Source organism: Sturnira hondurensis, unplaced genomic scaffold (assembly GCF_014824575.4).
Source record: "Sturnira hondurensis isolate 20B ecotype Veracruz unplaced genomic scaffold, ASM1482457v3 Scaffold0024333, whole genome shotgun sequence".
NCBI classification, from domain to species: Eukaryota; Metazoa; Chordata; class Mammalia; order Chiroptera; family Phyllostomidae; genus Sturnira; species Sturnira hondurensis.
The window spans coordinates 198834-219718 of NW_028096964.1; the positions used below are offsets into that span (position 1 = coordinate 198834).

The window sequence follows — 20885 nt, forward strand, 5'->3', positions numbered from 1 at the left end:
CAGACCCTTCACATGGTCCGTACAACATGGGTCTTGGTGTCATTTTGGCCTCCCACCATACCTGACACCCACCCTTTCACTCTAGCCACCATGGGGTTCCTCCCATGACACACCTGTCCTGCCCCAAAGCCTTTGCATGCACTATAACTTTTGCCTTCGAAGATGACTGTATGCTCACACCCAACCTGAACTTGCCCCATGCCCTGACAGACTCTTAGCATCCTGCAGGCCTCCACTCGACCCTCAGGTCACTGAAATGCTGCTCTCTCCCTTCCTGTGTGGATGAGGCTCCCAGATGTCGGCTGCTTCCGCTCCACAGTGGATGTCCTTGCTGGGACAGCTCACAAATTTCCTTCCCGAAGCTGGAAAGTCTCCTCCCCAGGCTGGCCCTGTTTACAACCTACCCCCAGGACTGTGCCTGCCTGGCAGGAGCTATGGCGCCTATAAGCATTCAATGCATGTCTATCAAATTACAGAAGGAAGGATCAGGATGCAAAGGACCCCTTCCCAGCACAAAAAGGGTGGCAATACTGGTCTTGATCATATTTGTGTCAGTATGAGCTGGGTATAGTGTGCAGTATGACTATAACTATGTAAAAAGGAAAGACATGCACATGTTTGTGTGGGGAGTCACCCACTTGTATCGATATCTATATCTGTATCTGTGCACATATTTTTCTTGAGAAATTTTGGAAGGATGTAAAAGATGTAGAATTAGTTTGGTTCAGGGAAAGGAGGACATGTGAGAGGTCAGATTGTGGGGAAAGACTTTCAGTTCTCATGTTTGATCACATGCAGGTATTCTGCATTTTAAAAACATGATTTTAAACAAGATTTATAAAATCTCTCATTTAAGCCTATATGTTCATAATAAGGCCCCTGTATTTATAAAATGCACACTCACATACATACATCATCACTGGGCCTTAAATAATAAAAAAGGGCTGAAGGTAGCAGAGATAACATAAGTAGTGAGTTCATTAAACATAACCAAAACCACATTTTTCCAAGTCAACTATGTTAATATTTTGTCTCCACACAAACAGCTAAATTTTTCCACCATCCCAGCCACTGAGAGACACAATGTGCCAGACAGTAGGAAATCTACTGAGAATTATTTTCAACTTTTATTCCTCCTATAAGATTTTATTTAAAATCGAATCTTTTGTAATGCTTTTACTGGTAAAGTCTCTACAAAGTTTAAGTTGTAATAAGCTAAAAACTATGAGAACAAACAGGGATTGTAACTTCTGCAGTGCCCATGACTGCCATCTCGAGTATGACACCAGCAAGACAGTTTTATTAAACTCGACAGCCAAACGTGGACCTGCTTCCACCTTTTGCTCTAAAGCAAATCAGTGCACCTCAGGCTAGAAGAAAGATTCTGCGTAATCCTCAAACACACCAATGGTTAGTTCCCGAGGCCACCTGTGCCCTTAAAAATGGGGCAGTTTTGAAGTGAAGTGGACAAACTGCTTGGCCTTGCTCTATCCACAGAAACTTCTGTGGGGTGATGTATAGACTTAAATAAATATACATATATAAATTTCCCTTGGTTGGGTATCTTAGTCGGTTTAGAGAGCCATCCTGATGCACCAAGGTTCCGGGTCTGACCCTCAGTCAGGGCACCTACAAGAATCTACTGACGAACGCATAAATAAGCAGAACAACAAATCGACACTTCTCTCTCTCTCTCCCCCTTCTTCTCTCTCTTAAGTCAACAATGAAAAATAAATTTGTCATTATAAGTAATTTAAAATATAATACTCAAGAAATGAATAAAGAAATGTTTGTGGGGCCCATCTGGACATAGAATAGAAATATAGGGAGAAAATCAAAAACAGGCAGACAGAAATAAAACTCTGGAAGGGAATAATCCAGAAATATTACGTGTCCAAAGTAGGACTAACCTCTTCATTTTGACAACTAGGAAGGATGGTGACCTGCAGGAGAAAATAACAGCAGGCTACAAAAGAGAGCCTGTCTGCAAAAGCTTCCCTAAAGCTCCGCTACCTACAGAGACATGTGCAAAAAAAAAAAGAAAGAAAAGGCTGCCAATGTGGAAGAATATACATGTCCACATCCCATATATTCATTCACATCTAAATAAAAGAATCGACCCCACTGACTTTAAACATGTATCAGCTTCAATTTAGTTTTGCTAAACAAAAGATGGAAGTATGAGATATGAGGGTATCTATCCATTGATATATCAGGAAACAGTGAAAGAGGAAAAGAAACCATGCTCTTGGATGGCTCACTTATTTGCACAGCCTAAAAAGCAAAGACAAAAGCTGAATTGTGTTAACTATGTTCTCCATCCTTCAACATTACAGTGAATAAATAGATTACATCTGAGTAGGACCATGTGGTTTGGGTGGCTTTGCTCCTTCAGAGATCTGCGAAGGACTCATGGGGGAGCTTGTCCACACACAGCTTCCAAAACATATTTATCAGACACTGTGCTAGTAGCCTTCAGGGATCACCTACCGCTGGTGACGGATGCATCACAATGCTCTAGGCAAAACCATTTATTTAAATTGTTGTTTACATTTCCCAGAGCATTGAGGTTTTTTCTTAAAGTTTCATTGGCATCCCCTTTATCTGGAGCTTGATGCACACATAAACTCAAATGGAATTTTTTAAATCAGGTTTTTCTAAACTTCAGTGTCTAAAAGGATGTCATACTAAATTGACATCCCCAGGTAACAGAGGAGACAACTGCATTACAAGTTAAAACAAGCCTCAGAGCATACATGCTTCCTTAATAGCAGAATCGGAAACAGCCCATCATCACAAAGTTACACCCCCGAAATTTGTATACTCCTGCAAACAGAAAGCACCTTCACATTATTATTCAATCCACACAACTAGCTTTGTGGTGCATGAAAAAGAGAGATTTACACCCATTTTATAGATGAGAAAACTGAGACCAGATGCATGAACTCCAACAGGTATCAGCAGCAGTTTCATTGTCTAAGGCTAGTGAGTTTCCAGATTCCAGTGTGGACTCTTTTATTAACTGTAGTAAAAAAAAATTAAAAACATATAAAGTTTCCTATCTTAACTATTTCTTAGTATACCATGCAGTCGTATTAACTGTATTCACACTGTCATCCAAGAGATCCCTAGAACTATCCCATCTTGCAAAACTGAAATTCTACACCCAATCAAACAACTCCCTTCTCTCCCTTTCCCAGTGACTAGCACCCACCATTCTACTTTCTAGTCTCTATGACTCTAACTATGCTAGGGGCCTCCTCTAAGTCTAATAAAACATCACTTGTGTATTTGTGAGTGGCTTATTTCACAATGTCCACAGGTTCATGCACCTCACAGCATATCAGAATTCCCTTTTTTATGGCATTGTGTGTGTGCACACACACATTTTGCTTACTCATTCACCTATCAGTGGGCGTTTGGATAGTTTCCAGTATCTGGGCTGTTGTGAATAATGTTGCGATGAACACAGGAGTGCAAGTGCCTCTTTGAGACGCTGATTTCAGTTTTTTTGGACGTACACCCGAAAGCGGGACTGCTAGATCACATGCTAGTCCTATTTTCAGGTCTTTGAGGAAACACCTATTGTTTTCCACAGCAGCTGTGTTTTCCCTTCCCACCAGCTGTGCACAGGCCCCAGGTTCTCCACATCCTCGCCAACACCTGCTACCCTCCAGTGTTTGGATAGCAGCCATTCTGGTGAGTGTGAGCTGGTATCTCTTTAGTAGATGCACTTGGAGATATAAAAAAATCTCAATTTAGTGTATTGAAGTCTGCAGCTCATGATTGTAGATGATATTAGGAAATTATTTTTAATATAATTGTGATTATGTGGAAGAATGATCTTACTGAGAGATGCATGCTAAAGCACTTTGAGGTGAAGTATCAGAATGTCTGAAAATTACCATCAAATTGTTCAAAAAGTCCAGACAGATAGATAGATAGAGAGAGAGAGAGATGTGCAGACAGACAGATATCAATAGGCAGGTAGGTAGATAGACAGGCAGACAGACACAGACAGATAGAATAGGATAGGGAGGTTACAGAGAGTGAACAGAGAAGAAACAAGCATGGCCAAGCCTAGTGCTGAATCTAAGTGAAGGGTATTTAGGTGTTCATTGTTTCTGTTTGAAAAGTTCCCAGACTACAGCCTGGAAGAAACAAAACCAGTGTGGCATGCACACCTGTGCACACACCCAGTCCTGCCCACCCACCACTCTCCTGCCCTCCTCTGCCCCGGCTGTTTCCACTAGGGGCTGGGCTCTGTTGGGCCTAGAAAGGGGGCCGGGGCCCCATGACATGTGCCACTTGCTGCCCCCACATCACCGTACCCCAACTTGCTGGACTCTCAGGGGCCACGGGCCTTCCTGGAGGTGAGCGTGGGCACCTCTGCCCTGTGGGCCCCACAGGAAGCTTCATGCATTTTCTTTGTTTTATGTCACCTGACTCCCCTCCTCCTGATGCCCTAAACCCTCTACCAGTGAAGTGAAAGGGGCCTGCATCTCCTCTGGGCCATCTGTCAAGGCCTGCAAGTGGTCTGTCCCAGCACAGCAGACAGGCTGGCACCTAAATACCTGAGCTTAGATGTCGCCGGCCTCTCCCAGCTATCTGTGGCATTGCTTACTAAGCCCTTGTCGTTTTTTTTTTACAGTGACTGATAATCCCCTATGTAGTCTCAACCTTATCTTATTTGTGTTCAAAGGGGTTAATCTTCACATGTAGTCTCAACCTTATCTTATTTGTGTTCAAAGGGGTTTTCATATTCCTCTACAAAACGACGAGGGAAATGATCTTCAGAGATACTTGCACACCTCAGAAACACATATTCTAAACTAGGTGATAGTTAATTGTCCCAGCTCTTTTCATCTCCACTGTGAGGCAAAGGGCACCAGACAGAACACGGCAGTGTGAAATGTGAGTAGAGCACACCACCGTCTTTCTGCACCAGACTCAGCCATGTCTTCCAGCATCTCATCACTAGATGGCAGTGACCCTCACAAATTCCTAATCAATGAGCCACCGTGGTTACTCCAGACAGGCCGTTGGCTGTTTCCTGCAGTCCTTACAAAAAACCACACACACAGTGGTTCGCGTTGTCACGACTGCTTACAGCCTCTCCATCAGGCTGGGAAACATATTCACAAAGAAACGTAGTTTAGGACCCTGAGCTCAGAGCAGGACACTTCGAGAACTGTATGTTGGAGTCTTCCTCTGTGCGTGGTGGAGGTTGTTATCCTGCCTGCTTCACAAATGAAACGTACTCCTTCAAACCATTTTCCAGCTAAACACAGTTAAGAAAGCCAAATATACTACTGTAGAAGGCCCCCTGCCCTCCCTTTCGCCCCATTTCACTTTGAGGGCACTAGGCCCGAGAAGACAGGAACATCCCAGGCTAATTTCACAGGTGATGCCGTCAGCATGGCAGAAACTACCTTTTATCTGTAATACAGAACTTAATCTCTTAAGTGAACCCACCCTCAGTCATTAATATTTCTCCCCTCTTTCTCTGTCTCTGTCTCTCTCTGTCTCTCACACACACACACACACACACACACACACACACACACACAACACCATCTCCTTTCCCTCCGAAGCATTCATGAGTTATTTCACCAAGGGACACAAGGAGAAAGAAACACTGAGGGTCAGGATCTCCGGCCAGGCAGGCCCACACACCAGGAGGGCAGGCAAAGAGCCTTGATTCTGCCTCATGCTTTGCACCTGGGACCTTCCCAGGTAACCCTGCACCCACAAGCCAACCAGCCTGACGCTGGGACCTGGGCGCAGCTGTGACAGTGCTGTCAGTGGTGAGTCAGAGCTAGGTGGCAGGGGCTAGGGAAAACTTCTTGCAACCCAAACTCTGACACTCTCTGACTTCACAGATACTCAATGTTAAGAGTGCTAAGAAGACAAGTACCTGTTTTTCAAAAAAGACTCCATGCTTAAAAGCCACATAAAATTGCTGGACCCCAGGTGCCAGGGAAATACGGGAACAAGAATATTCCCAAGAGTTGTGATTCATACAAATGCCCAGGCCCTACACTAAACTGGAATACTTAAATGGCACAAAGCCAGGGTTAGAGTGGGCAGTATTTAGTGAAACAAAGTTTTGAACCAAAGTGAGACTCAATTGGTACCAAAGTAGTTTCATACTTTTATATCTGCTCTTTTAGTTTTACAAAAATGCACTTCTAAAAATCATTTAAATGTTCCCATTAGTGATCATCTACATGTATACACTTATGATTCCTCTAGAGTTTTACAGGGAACTATCTTTAGAGTCTCTCTCAGTGTGACTGGAGGCTCTCAACCTCTTACCCACACCCGAGTCACCAAGGACATGCCAAATACTGAGCTGAGTGCTGAAGATGGAGACTGGAACTCTGCATGCTAATGTGTTCCCTAAGTGGTCCTTCTGCCCGGGTCTAGATCATATCCTCCAGCTAGCTACCCCTGGAGAAGGCTCAGCCAGTTGCTTAATTGGCCCACACCCAGAGGAAACCCTCAACCCAGGTCAATGCCAGCTAGCTAAGACCTACTGAGGATATAGCTGCTCCCTGAGGTCCCTGCTCAGCATCACCTCCTCAAGAAGGGCCTCTGGGACACATGGGTCCTCCTTCCCCTGCTTTAAGTCCTGCTTTAAGTCTCCATTTCTTAGCACAGACATCAGCCTTTTGTTGTCTTTGAGTTTCTGGCAGAACACCTGGTCCAGTAGGTACCCATAAACGCTTGTAGATGGAAGAAAGACAAGGAAGGAACTCCTGCTACCATCTGGGGTTTGAAGGTTGACTCTAAAATGGTAGCAGATGCCACACATACATGCATTAAAGATGTGGGGATGTGTGGTTAGGCCAGCACATGTGGTCTAAGTGGACTCAAGTGCTGTGCCTGTGCAACTAGGGAAGCAGGTTGTACAATAAAGAGGAAAGAGCACAGGACTGCACCTTAGACAGTTCTGAGTTTGATCTTGACCCACTCACCAGCAATGAGGCCTTGGGTGTATGGCCTAAGGTCACTGAAAATTCCTACACTGGCAAAATAAAAATATTTACCTGGCAAGGTAAATGTGAGGAGTAAGTAGGTGGAACAAGGACTTCAGCTATACCCCTGGCTCCCAAAGTTTTCAGGTCAAAATCATAGGATTATTGACCTATAATTGATTAAAAAAATGAAAAGTTTAGAAAACATGTCTTTTTCACCCCCAGGTTATTTATTTAATAAGTATGTACTGAGTCCCTATTATTTTCCAGGCATGGTAATACCCACTGGTCACGACCCCCTTCCTGCCCTGGTGGACGTTATAGTCCACATTTTCAAATTACCAGCAAATTGCAGACCTTTCCTTGAGAACTTCCAACAGTATGAAATGGAGGGAAATCCAAGAAGATCTTGTGGTGATTATTTACTTATTGATTTTTGAGAGAGAGAGAAAGAGGGGAGAGAGAGAAGGAAAGGGAGAGAGACATTAACTTGTTGATTCACTTATTTATGCTTTATTTTGCTTATGTATGCTTTATTGATGTATTTATTAATTGATTCTTATAATATGCCCTGACCAGGGACTGAACCTGCAACCTTGACATATCCAGATGTTGCTGTAGCCAATGAGGTACCTGACCAGGGCTTTGCTGTATTTGGATTAAGAATTGCAGTTGCCATAGTATCTAGGACATTCCCTACAAAAGAACAGCACTCTACCTAACCAGTATGCTCATTGCACAGAAGTTTTACACACTGGATGTTCAAGACAGAGTGGTGATTTAAGTCACTATTTAGGAGCCATTAACCCAGCAGATAACGGTGTAATTTACATCAGATTTCATTATTATTGGGATGGTACTTGTGACTTTACTCCACGTTAATTTGCTATCTTTGCTACATATAAATAATCCCAAAGATACTAATCCAGGGTCTCTAGAGGCTATGTATTGTACATGCTAACTTCAAAGAAAATCATTAGAGGAAATGTAACACATATTTTTATGGAATTAAGATCTCCATCTTGTAAACTTCCATGGAAGAATTATGAGCTTCCTGGGAGCACATCAGACTGTAGAATTAACACCATACATCAGTGGAGAATTTTCCTGACACTGACTTTGATTTACAGCATACCTCTCTGGTATAGGTATGTTCCTAGGTGTACAATAAGCTGTTAGAAGCTTCCTGGGAAGTTATTGGTTGTGTTTTCTGGGAAGAAAAATGAGAGTCTTTCTGCCCCATGAAATCAAGTTAGCTGGGAGTAAAAAACAAGGGGGACATCAACTAAGGTTTCAGCTGTGGGCCGTTCACCCATGAGCTTGGGGAACAATCACTTTGTTCATTATCTGGTGAAATTCATTACTAATTTGCAAGTCACACACAATAAGACTGCTACACCTCAGCCCGATACTTGTGAGGATAAGAGAAAATGACAGCACGTAAGAGCAGACTCAGGGCACCCACCCAGACAAGTCCTCTGCCTTTGGTTATTGTCCAAAATAAACAGGGTTTCTGGTGGAGAACATCCCCCCCCCACCACCCCATAAAATCCCTCCCCTACTGCTTTGCAGGAACTACTTGGCACCAGCTTCATTTACAAATGCTAGGGATTTGCACAGTCAGCCTTGCCCTGATCGTGGTCACACTGGGTAATCTCTGAGCACAGTCTCACAAAATACACCTATACACATTCTGTATTTTGTGTGCTGTAAGATCCTGTTAAGAAAAGATTAAATTATTGCACTGTTTCTTGCACGTGGTTCAAGAACTGATACCTTTTCTTCCATAGTCTCCCTCAGTACAGTTCACTTAGCAGTCACTCAGCGCCCTTCAGTGTTGCTGAAGGGGAAAGGCACTCTGGAAATCGATGAAGGGCGAACGTGTTCTTCAAAGCTGACACTGCCTAAAGATAACAAAGTAACAGTGATGGTGTATGGATGCCGGACGTGAAAGAGTGCATGCTCCCTGTAGGGGAGTGAGTTCAGGGCCTCTGGGAAAGCAGAGACAAAGAACAGAGTCATCGATTAGATTACCTCCCTGCTTGAATCCCACAGGCATAATTACATCTCTAAAGTTTTTAATTAACTTTGAGAGAGGGAGAGAGATCTATTTGTTGTTCCACTTAATTTATGCATTCATTGGTTGAATCTTGAATGCGCTGTGAACAGAGATCAAACCTGCAACCTTGGCATATCAGGACGACGCTTTGACCAACTGAACTTCCCAGCCAGGGCCGATAATTACACCTTTAAGAACCTGAGAACATTTCAAAAAAAACAGGCTCTTCAGTAGTTAACTACTTGTCTGTGTGATCATTGTGCCTTGCTCCAAATCATGAGAAAGCATTTGAAAGTTTTAGTATCACATGATCTTTACGGATCAAAATGTTACTGTCTTCCTACAAATATCTGCCCTACCCTAATCTACATGGGAGAAACTTCAAGTGGATAATGTATAGTTGTATGGTAATTTGAATTTTTATGATGTGATAGGGAAGGAAACTAACTTACTGAAGGCACGTTATGTCAGGCACTATGCTAGACACATGAAATATATAGGCTCACTTAGGTTCTGCCTAAATACATTTATCTTATATACAGTTTTATTTTATTTTGGAGGGAACAATATATTTTTTACTGAAATGTAATTAACATACAATGAGCTGGACATATTTAAAGTGAGAATTCGATGCATTTTGAGGTATAAATATACACCCAAGGAGCCATTACCACAGTCAAGGTAGTGAACATAACCATCACTCCAAATTTCCTCCTGCATCTTTGTGGTCTTTCCCTCCCACCCGTCCCCACCCACCCGGGCCCAGGGCAATCCTAGTTCTATGTCAATCACTGGAGGTTGCTTCCATTTTCCAGAATTTTGTATACGTGAAATGACAAAGGACGTGCTCTCTGGCTGAGGAATGTTTGTGTTGTTGTTTCCACTTTGGGTTAGTACAAATGGGATAAACATTCATGTCCAAGTTTTGGGATATGTGATTTGTTTCCTTTGGAGTAAATAGCTAAAACTGGATTGGCTAGATAAGTATATGCTTAACCTTTTGAGAAGGTATCAGATTGTCCTCTGCATATCATCTTCGAGTTCTTTTTATAATCTAAATGCAAGGTCTTTATCAGAAATGTATTTTTCTCCCAGGTTGTGGCTTGACTTTTCATTCTCTAAAAGGCATTTTTTGAAAACCAGAATTTCTTAATTTTGATGAAGCCCAATATATCAATTCTTTCTTTTATTATTGTGCTTTTGATGATATGTCTAAGAAATCTTTGATTATCACAATCATGAAGACTTCATGTTATGTTTTCTTCTTGTAGTTTTATAATTTTAGGTTTTACATTCAAATATACAATATATTTTGAGTTCATCTTTGTTTGTCAGGTATAAATTGATGTTCTCTTTTTGCCTATAGATATTCAATTATTCTGGCACCATATTTTAAAAACAATTCTTTCTCACTGAATTGCCTTTGTTGAAAATCAAGTAATATATATGTGGGCCTATTTCTGCACTCTCTATTCTGTTTAATTGATTTATTAATCTACCTAGATTCCCCACCCATACTGTTTTGGTCAGTATGGCTTTATAATTAGTCCTGAAATCAGGTAGTGTTAGTCTTCCAACTCTGTTCCACTTTCTCAAAGTTGTTTTGGCTAGTCTAGGTCCTTTGCACTTTCATGAATGCAAATTTTCTGAATCATTTTGTTGATGCTTTTTTAAAAAGCCTTCTTAAATTAGGTTGGTATCATATCGAATCTTCAGACCAGTTTAGGGAGACTTGACACCTTAAGAATATTAAATCTTCTGACTCATGAATATAGCATATTTTCCCTATTATTTAGGTCTTCTTTAAATTATCTCAGAAATATTTTATAGTTTTTAATAAACAATTTTTCACATATTTTGTCAGATTGATCCCTAGATATTTTATATTATTTGATGCTATTGTAAAATAGTAGTTTTTCAATTTCTCTGTTATTATTCCCCAGAAATTCAAAATATTTTTGCACATCGATCTTGAATTCTATAATCTTGCTAAACTCACTGATTAGCTCTAATAGCTGTTTTTATAGATTCCATTAGACTCTGACTAAAAGAAGCTCAACTCAAAGTAGTATTTACATAAAACCCTAGAAAATATAAACTATAGTGACAGAGTATTATACAGGAAAGGGAAGTGGGGAATGGGGTTAGGAAAGGGAACCAGGGAACTTTTAGGGGCTGTGGATGCATTAATGCTCTATTGTGTTGATGATTTCCTATTTATATGCAAATGTCAGAACTTTATACACCTTAAATATATACCACTTATTATATATAAATTTAGCCTCAAAAAGTTGTTTAAAAATTTTGTAATATGTTGGAACTAAATCTGATCCAAATACATGGAGTTACAGAGAGAGAATGGTGGAGCCAAGGAAGAAAAAAAGCAAAGGCCCCCCAAGACTGTTAGACAACAGTCTAACAGCCTGAGACTTTAGGGCTCAAAGAGGAGGGATTGTGAAGACTATTCAGTCCTAAAATCCATGCTGTAAAGAATGTGGGCAAGGTGAGAGTAGTCAGGTGGATCTCTTATAACTGCTTAAAGGCTTGATGCACCAAACATTGTGGTTGGGATCAATCCACATAAGGACACTCTTTCCCTGGACTGTTCTTTCCCATAAGTATGAGTGCCTTGAATCACGACAGAGAAGACATACTTTCAGGAATACACAGATAATTTCACATAATTGTGATTGGTGGCTAAAATTCTAGATGCAAAACCATGATTAAAAATCATTTTAATACACAAAGATGATACTGCAAAACTAAGATTTAATTCATTAGTAATAAACAGAAAATATTGATGCTATGTTTAAAAATCTACTGCACAAGGTCAGCATGGGTAATATCTTACATGATAGTAGTTCTTCTCAAAAAGACCTACTAAGGCTAGCTGACCAAAACCCAAACATAGGTAAAAAATATGGAAACTAGAGACTTCCAGCCAAGATAGAAGCACGGGTAGATATACTTTGCCTCCTCGCACAACCAAAAGAAGGACAACAACAAATTTAAAAACAAAAAATAACCAGAACTGCCAGAAAATTGAACTGCATGGAAGTCTGACAACCAAGGAGTTGAAAGAAGAAATATTCATTCAGTCTGGTAGGAGGGGTGGAGATGGGCAGCTGGGGTGGAAAGGACATGCAGCAAGGTGGTACCTAGCAAACTGGGTGATCCTACATTTGCATGCAGATAAACTGGGAGGAACAACTGGGGCACAAGAAGAACCACACAAGTCAGGGTTCCAGTGGGAGAAATAAAGCCTCAAAACCTCTGGTTATAAAAATCTTTCAGGGTTGTGGAAGTGGAAGAAACTCCCAGCCTCACAGGAGAGTTTGTTGGAGAGACCCACAGGGTCCTAGGATGTACACAAACCCACCCACTAGGGAATCAACACCAGAAGGACCCAATTTGCTTCTGGGTAATGGAGGAAGTGACTGACAGCCAGCCAAGAGCCTAGCAAGTAGTATTGTTCCCTCTTGGACCTCTCATACAGTGCCACAATGCAGTAATGTGGGTTACACAGCCCTGGTGAATACCTAAGGCTCTGCCCCTTATAATGTAACAGCTACACTGACACAAAGAAATATGACTTAAATGAAAGAATACATCAATGCTCCAAAAACAGAACTAAGTGATGAAGAAATAGCCAACCTATCAGATGCACAGTTCAAAACACTGGTAATCAAGATGCTCTCAGAAATGGTTGAGTATGGTCACAAAATGGAGGAAAAAGTGAAATAAAGCAAAATACACAGGGAACCAACAGTGAAGGGAAGGAAACTGGGTCCAATCAATGATTTAGACCAGAAGGAAGAAATAAACATTCAACCAGAACAGAATGAAGAAACAAGAATTCAAACAAATGAGGACAGGCTTAGGAATCTCTGGGACAACTTAAAACATTACAACATCCAAATCATAGGGGTGCCACAAGGAGAACAACAGCAAGAAATTGAAAACTTATTTGAAAAAATAATGGAGAATTTCCTTATTTTGGCAAAGGAAATATACTTTCAGGAAGTCCAGGAAGCTCAGAGAATCCCAAAGTTGTATCCAAGCATACACCAAGGCACATCATTATTACATTACCCAATATTAGAGATAAGAAGAGAATCTTAAAAACAGCAAGAGAAAAGGAAACAGTTACCTACAAAGAAGTTCCCATAAGACTATTAGCTGAATTCTCAAAAGAAAGCTTACAGCCAAGAAGGGGCAGGAAAGAAGTGTTTGAAGTCATGAAAGGTAAGGATCTACAACCAAGATTACTCTATCCATCAAAACTTTCATTTAGAATGGAAGGACAGATAAAGTGCTTCCCAGATAAGGTCAAGTTAAAGGAGTTCATCATCACCAACCCCTTATTATATGAAATGTTAAAGAGATTTACATAAGAAAAAGAAGGTGATCAAAAAACTATGAACGTTAAAATGACCACAAACTCACAACTATCAGCAACTGAACCTAAAAACAAAACAAAAAAACAAAAACAAACTAAGCCAACAAGAGAAACAGGAGCAGAATCACCAAAATGGAGATCACACGGAGGGTTATCAGTGGGGAAGAAAAGGGGAGAGAATGGGGGAAAGGTACAGGAAATAAGAAGCATAAATGGTAGGTAAAAAATAGACAGGGGGAGGTTAAGAATAGTATAGGAAATGAAGCCAAAGAACTTATATGTTAGGACTCATGGACATAATCTAAGAGGGGGAGGGGTGCGGGATGCTGGTGCGAGGGTGGTGTAGGATGGAAGGGAATAAAGGGAAGAAAAAATGGGACAATTGTAATGGTATAATCAATAAAATGTATTTTTTAAAAAGAATATGGAAAATAAGTGATGCTGTGGGCTATGTTAGTAGAAGCAACATAAACCTGGTGACAGATAAGGCCTCTCTCCTTTACCACATCTGGAACAGTGCATCCAACCAAGCCCCATGTTTTATGAGAAACAGGAACAAAAGGGAAGCATCTGAAAATGAGTTGGTATTGAAACAATCTTGAGGAATTTTATAAACAAGAATGAAAGGAGTTCCATGTTTAACTGGAAAGAGAGGGCTCAGGACATCTGGTAGTAGCAGCAGATACATGTTCTCAAGAGGCCCACACCAAGATATAATCATAATTAAAATGCCAAAGGTTAAAGATAGAAAGAGAATCTTAAAAGCAGCAAGGGAAAAGCAGTTAGTTACATGTAGGGGAGTTCCCTTAAGACTGTCAGTTAATTCTCAAAAGAAATTTTGCCAGTTAGAAGGGACTGGCAAGACATATTTGAAGTCATGAAATGCAAAGACCTACAACCAAGATTAATCTACCCAGCAAAGCTATTGTTTAGAATTGAAGACCAGATAAAGAGCTTCCCAGGCATGGAAAAACTAAAGGAGTTTATCATCACCAAACCATTATGATATGAAATGTTAATGGGACTTATTTAAGAAAAAGAAGATCAAAACTGTGAACAATAAAATGGCAACAAATATATATCTATTGACAATTGAATCTAAAAAACAAAGTAAGCAAATAAGAAGAACAGAGACAGAATCATGGATATGGGAAGTGTTTTGATGGTTGCCAAATGGTAGGAGGGTGTGAGGGAATGGGTGAACAGGTAAGAGGGTTAAGAAGTACATATAGGTAGTTAGAGAATAGCCACAGGGATGTAAAATACAGTATAGAAAATGGAGTAGCTAAAGAACTTATACTCATGACCTATGGACATGAACTAGGTGTGGGATTGCTTGAGGGAGTGTGGGGGTGCCAGATGAAGGGGGCAAAGGGGGAAAATTGGGGCAACTGTAATAGCATAATCAATAAAATACAGGTTATTTTGGGGAAAAGAGAGGAAAAAAGGGAAAGAGAGAGCAGCATGAGGCTGGACACACTTGCTTTAAACCACAGATCTCACTGGTGTCCTCCTGCAGGCTCTTAGTTCCCAAATTTGGTGCCATGCTTAGCTGATAATAGTTCCAAAAAGATTTGTTCAGTGAAACCCATGAAGCACCAATCTAGGAGAGGACTTGTGGCTAAGATGAGTAATAGCTTCTTTAAGATTCTGTCCTACAACAGTTCCCTGGGAAAATCCAGTCCCAAATTCTCAAGGTCAGACTCCTACAGTTCTTGGCTACTGCCCAAGGCAACTGATGTTAGGCATTGGCCTTTGGAGAAACTACTGCACATTTTAAAGATGAAAGAAGTAACAGATTGGCAAACTTGCTCCTCAACTACTGAATTCACAATTATTGCTGAGAAATAAAACATTCTGGAACCGAAGCCCAGAGAGAACAAAGCATGAGTATGTGACGTTGGTTTCTATGCCAGAAACTACAAACTGTAAGCAACTTCTGGATCTATTACTGGGTGTCTGCTGGCAGAAATCTTTGTTGTTTCTGGTACAACAATAGGAAGAGTTCTTTCTGTTTGCACAGGAGTGAGTTCATGTGTGAGATGGAGACAGAATGCACAAAATAAGTCTTCTATCATTTCTAGACACAGAAATTAAATTAGTTCTTCTGGGCCATGGAAAACCTCCAACTCGTCAAGATTCAATCCCCAGATTAACACAGAATAAAAGGGCTGAATGGAAGTCTGTAAATACATTCACACCTTTGCTAACAAAGAGGCTCCTGCTCCAAATTGTTAGGGGTGCCAACATCTGAGTCCACCTCCCAACCACTCAGTGCAAACACCTGACCCCCACTTTCAGGGTGGGCATACAATGGGCCTGCTCTGTCCACCCACTCTGAATCCTATCCCTTCCTTTACCTGGATTCTACCTCCAGCTGAACTAAAGGAATAAAAATAAAAATAACAAAGGGGCCATTTTTAATACTTCCTATCAGACACTGTATATGGTGTATGTATGTGTGTGTGTTCATGTGTATATTTGTATGTTTTTGAGTTTGCATGTGTGTTTATGTGCATATTTATATGTACTTATGTGTTTGCATGTAGGTGTTTGTGTGTGAAAACATTTGGAGACTTTGAAGAGCAGTTTTTGACTGAAGAAAGGGAAGTTATTTAAGGAAGAAGGACATCACAGAGGAGATGTCCTGTACAGGAAGTGAGGCCTTGAGACACAAAGCCAAATTTTCTGTGTGGGCAACTCTGGACTCAGATGCTCTCTCTGGTTCAGTCCACGCACTGCTAATTACAGCTCTCCCTTAGTATCTCTCTCTCTGGAAGTAATGTTATTTCCCAGTTAACATATGATATAATATATATGTCTATAATACATGGTCCCAAATAATGCAAATACTCTATAAGAATCCAAGCTTTACCAGGCCAGGATCCCTCAAATATTTTCTTAGGCTATCCGAAAACATCCTCTTCTTAAAAAACCACACACCAAATGCATGCCTTAAGCCAAGCCTGAGAGCAAGAATGCCTTCCCATGTCATTTGTATGTGACAAGCTCAGTAACTTTAGTAGCCATAGCCCATCTGGAGTCCTGAGAAGACTTGCCTACTCTTAAAATAGTCCATCAAACCCAAGCCACCCTGAAACATCTGCTATGTGCAGGAGCATATAGAGGTGAAACCAATAAGACATGAGTACATGAAATTAGCTGGGAGAAGAAAAACACAGTCATTTCAATAACAAGAGATAAATATAGTGCACCACCTGTTTGTTGTTAAGGGGGTAAAAGTTGCTACAGAAGACGGGGTTACAGGTGCTTAGCAGTGGACTGGGATAGTCAAGCACATGTGGAGTTGGAGCCAGGAGACCAGGAGCTCTAGCCAGAGGAGGAGGAGGTCAGGGTAAGGAGATTGGTGCACACACACTGGCACAGGAGAGCCTGCTGTGGGCACAGGGTCACAGGTCACATACAGCTCAGCTCTGAGAGTATGAAAGAGTAACCCCCTGGGGCAGAAGGACACACAAGACATCTATGCCCTTCCACCCACTGGGCTCAGGGATCACAGTTCCTCAAATTGTCTTAGGTGTCAATTAAACACAAAACACCATACCAAGTATTAAAGGGATACAAAAGAAAATATAAAGGATACCAGTATAGTCCCCAAAGAAAATATCACGCAATCTGGGGAGAGCACAAGCTAACACTTGGTGGCACCATGTGGAGCCAAAACAACCAAGACTGCTGATGAGATCTTTAGCCTGAAAATGGTGTGCTGCAAGTTCATGTTCAGTGAGAAGACAGGAGGGAGGGAGAGGAGGAAGCAAAGGTCCTGCAGCCATCAGAGCAGTGGGTCAGGACACCAGTCACCCACGAGCACAGCGCCACCTAAAGCACAAAACACCTCGGGTACCAGCAGGTGTCAGCCGTGACCATGCCTACTGAGCAAGCACCTTTCTTTTCCTATCCTATGATGAATTCCACATCTGGTGGCAATCATCCTGCAGTTTGGAATTTCTCCTGAGTAAATATGAACTTTGGTTTCTGAGACAGAAATGGGAATACAGTTAGATCTTAAAATTCATCCAATGGTGCTTCTATCAACCGTAGCAGCTAGAAACAGGTGAGATGGAAGGTCTGTAGGATCCGCTGATGACCTTCTCATTGCACCCTCACAGGAAGTCCATGTTCTGTCTAAGGCCTCCTACCCGGCCATGTCAAGACTCTGTGTGGAGCAGCTGAGTGGATGGAGGTGTCGCTCCTGACTTCTACGTGAACTGGCCACGTGGCCCTAAACATGTCACATCATTTCTCTGGCCCTCAGTTTCCCCATCAGTCAAATGGGGTTGTCATTCCTATTCTCAGGTGGGGAGACCTTGCAGGATGCCTAGTTTTGAGCCTCCAAGTTTCTCTGCCTTCCAGGCTGCCGGTACTTTATCCCACTCCCTCCCCTAAAAGTCATCCCACCCACACCCAACCAAATCCTAAGTGGGAGGAATGTCTCATCCCAGGATGCTAGAATGGAATCTGTCATCCCTCCCTTTAATTTCCCCAGAAAGCTACCCAAGCAAGCAGGTGACCCACCACCCCACATGAATGGCATGCCAACATCACTTCTTCGGAAGCTGTCCCACCTTCTCTTGAGCCTATCCTACCCAGTCTCCCTGCTGTGTGTTCCCATGAATCCCTTACTCTGCTCTATCATGTCACACAATACAGTAATTATTACTTGCATTATCTGTCTTCTCCACTCAGACTCCACACTCAGTGAAGGCGAGGACCGCATCCTTCCTGATCATTACCATACTGCCTTGTTGAGCACAGAGGTGACCACTAAAAACTTATCACACTTACTTTTCTTTAAAACCAGAGATCGACAGCTTTGTGCAGTGACAGTACCATAGCCAATGAGGTTTATCCGAGACACGATTATTGCTAATTGTACACTAGAGATTGAATGAGATTTCTGGAATTCAGGATTTCTATGTAATCACCCAACTGCTCAGCTGAGGCAGTTGTGGGAAGGGATATGCAAGGGAAAATGTTCCTCTGCAGGTTTCCAATCAGCAGGCCTGCCTGGCAGGCTTTGGACTTGCCAGCACCCACAATCATGTGAGCCAATTCTTTAAAATACACCTCTCTTGTCTCTCCTCTCCTCTCCTTTTCTCTCTTCTTCTTGCCTCTGAGGAAATGCTCTACCTGAAAGGACCCCAGAAATGTTTGGGATTCAGGAACACCAGGTTTGAAAAAGAACACGGCTGAGAAGAGGGACCAAATATGCAAGAATTAACAGAGAATTTGTGAAAGACCTGGCTACACACAGACCTCCTGACCCCATACAGAGCGCAAGCCACAGCCAGGCATGTGCCCTCTAGGCTCTCCTTTAAGAAAAGTGAACGTGGTGGAGACCAGGGCAGCAAATATTGAACACGGAATGAACACTTCCACACTGTGCCTCTTAGCAGTCTTCCAACTTAATAATGGTCTCCTGGCTTCCTCATCAATAGCAAAGTCCACCAGCCATCAAAACCCAACTGTCTACTCTGAACTCCCATAGAATGTTATACATTTCACTCTTACTATGTATGAACACCCACAGATCTCCAGATATTTGAGGGGATCCAGCCACATAAAAGACAAAGTACTAGGCAAACATGAAGGGAACAAGATAGTACAGGATACAGGTAATTCAGGAAAGACAGCAGAACTTCAATTTTTTTTCTATTTTCAGAGATATTCAATGGAACACTGCCAATGAACAAAAGAACTGCATGTTATAAAGAAAGTACTGAACCATATGAAAGAGACTTTAAATGTAAAAACAAATGGTTGGCAAACTTTTAAGACTATAGAAAATTTCAGGGCTAATATTTTGTGATTCTTCTAGAAAACAGAATGGAACACAAAGCAAAGAATAATGAGTGCCAGAAGAATGAGACCAAAATTTCAGAATATCAAAGATAAAAACATGATCCTAAATACTTACAGGGGGAAAGAACCATCAAGATTTCCCACTGTGTCTTTCCGGCACCAGTCTTCTCATCACCATTGCTTGACACCAGAAGGCAATGGAGCCAAAGTCTTTAACCATAGAATGTTTTTTCAAATTAGATTTGTACATCTAGCTAAATGATAATCAAATGCAAAAACTTAAAGATACATTTTCAAACATGGCAAATAAAAAGAAACTTAACCTTGGGTGTATATTTTTTAAAGAAGCACAGAAACTAGGAATGTATTCCAGAAAAAAACACAAATGCATAAAACAAGATATAAGTTCTGGTTGTGCTCATTAGTTTTTATTTCCTGCCTCTGCCTCCCAAGAATGTTCTCACTGTTAGGCTAGTTTTACTTTGTTCTCCTTTTTGGATGGATAATATTTGTAACACCAAATAATTAGGAGAAATAGACAAAAGATAGAAAAGGTTAGAAATAGAAAAATAGGTGTTGAAAGAATTTAATAGAAATATTGAGACATTGATAAAAATAAGAAAGCAGACAGGGGAGAAAAGGAGAATTTTTAAGAATTATTGTTGTCTATAGAGCCCTAATGTGGTGCTTGAGAAGTCAAGTATAAGTAGAAATTTGGGTTATTTTTAAACAACTTTTCAAGTGGTGGGACATCTTCCTCTAATCTTAAAGCTACTACGAGGCTAGACCACTTGGGTAATGTCCTTGTAGTGTTATCCGCTGACAAAAATAATCTCAGTCTCAAACCACAGATTATATAATCAAAGGAAATATGTGGCAAGTCTGGGAAGAGAGGCATCTGATTTAGGTGGAATCAAGATATAACATTTATTGGACTTCCAGTCAAGATGGACGCATAGGTGGAAACACTGTACCTCCTCGCACAACCAAATTTAAAGACAACAAAGATTTAAAAACAAAAACAAAAACACAACCAGACAGACAGAAAAGTAAACTGTACCAAAGTCTGACAACAATGAACCATTCATCCAGACCACTAAGAAGGGCGAAGTTGGCAGCCTACAGAGAGGGGTCCCGGCAGAAAAAAGGTGGTGGTTGGCAACCCAGGCTCAGGGAGGAGACCAGCAAACCCAGTAAGGCACACAAGGTGGTTGGCTGACTGCTGACACACATTCATGCACAGATAAACCAGGCAAAAAATGCAGTGAGACAAACCACGCAACTTAGGGCCCCAGTACTGGGAAATAGAGCTTAAAAGCACTTATTGATAAAACCTGAGGGAATTGAGGTGACAGGAGAGACTCCCAGCCTCAAACGAAAGTTCATTGGAGAGACCCACAGGGTCCTAGAATACTCAAATCCACCCAACTGGGAACCAGCACCAGAAGGGCCCAATTTGCTTGTGGGAAGTGGCAGAGGGGACTGAAATCCAGGAGAGAGTGGAACAAACGCCATCGCTCCCTCTCTGACTCCGCCCCCAGTCACAACCCAGCGACTAGGCTGACCAGCCCTGGTGAACACCTAAGCTTTCGCCCCTCATACATAACACACGTGAACAGACCAA

General features: G+C 41.5%; 1 pseudogene; it reads left to right on the forward strand.

The window, feature by feature from the left end:
* The first annotated feature begins 18268 nt into the window (after positions 1 to 18268).
* On the forward strand, positions 18269 to 18438 carry LOC118981574 (uncharacterized; annotated as a pseudogene).
* Positions 18439 to 20885: the final 2447 nt, after the last annotated feature.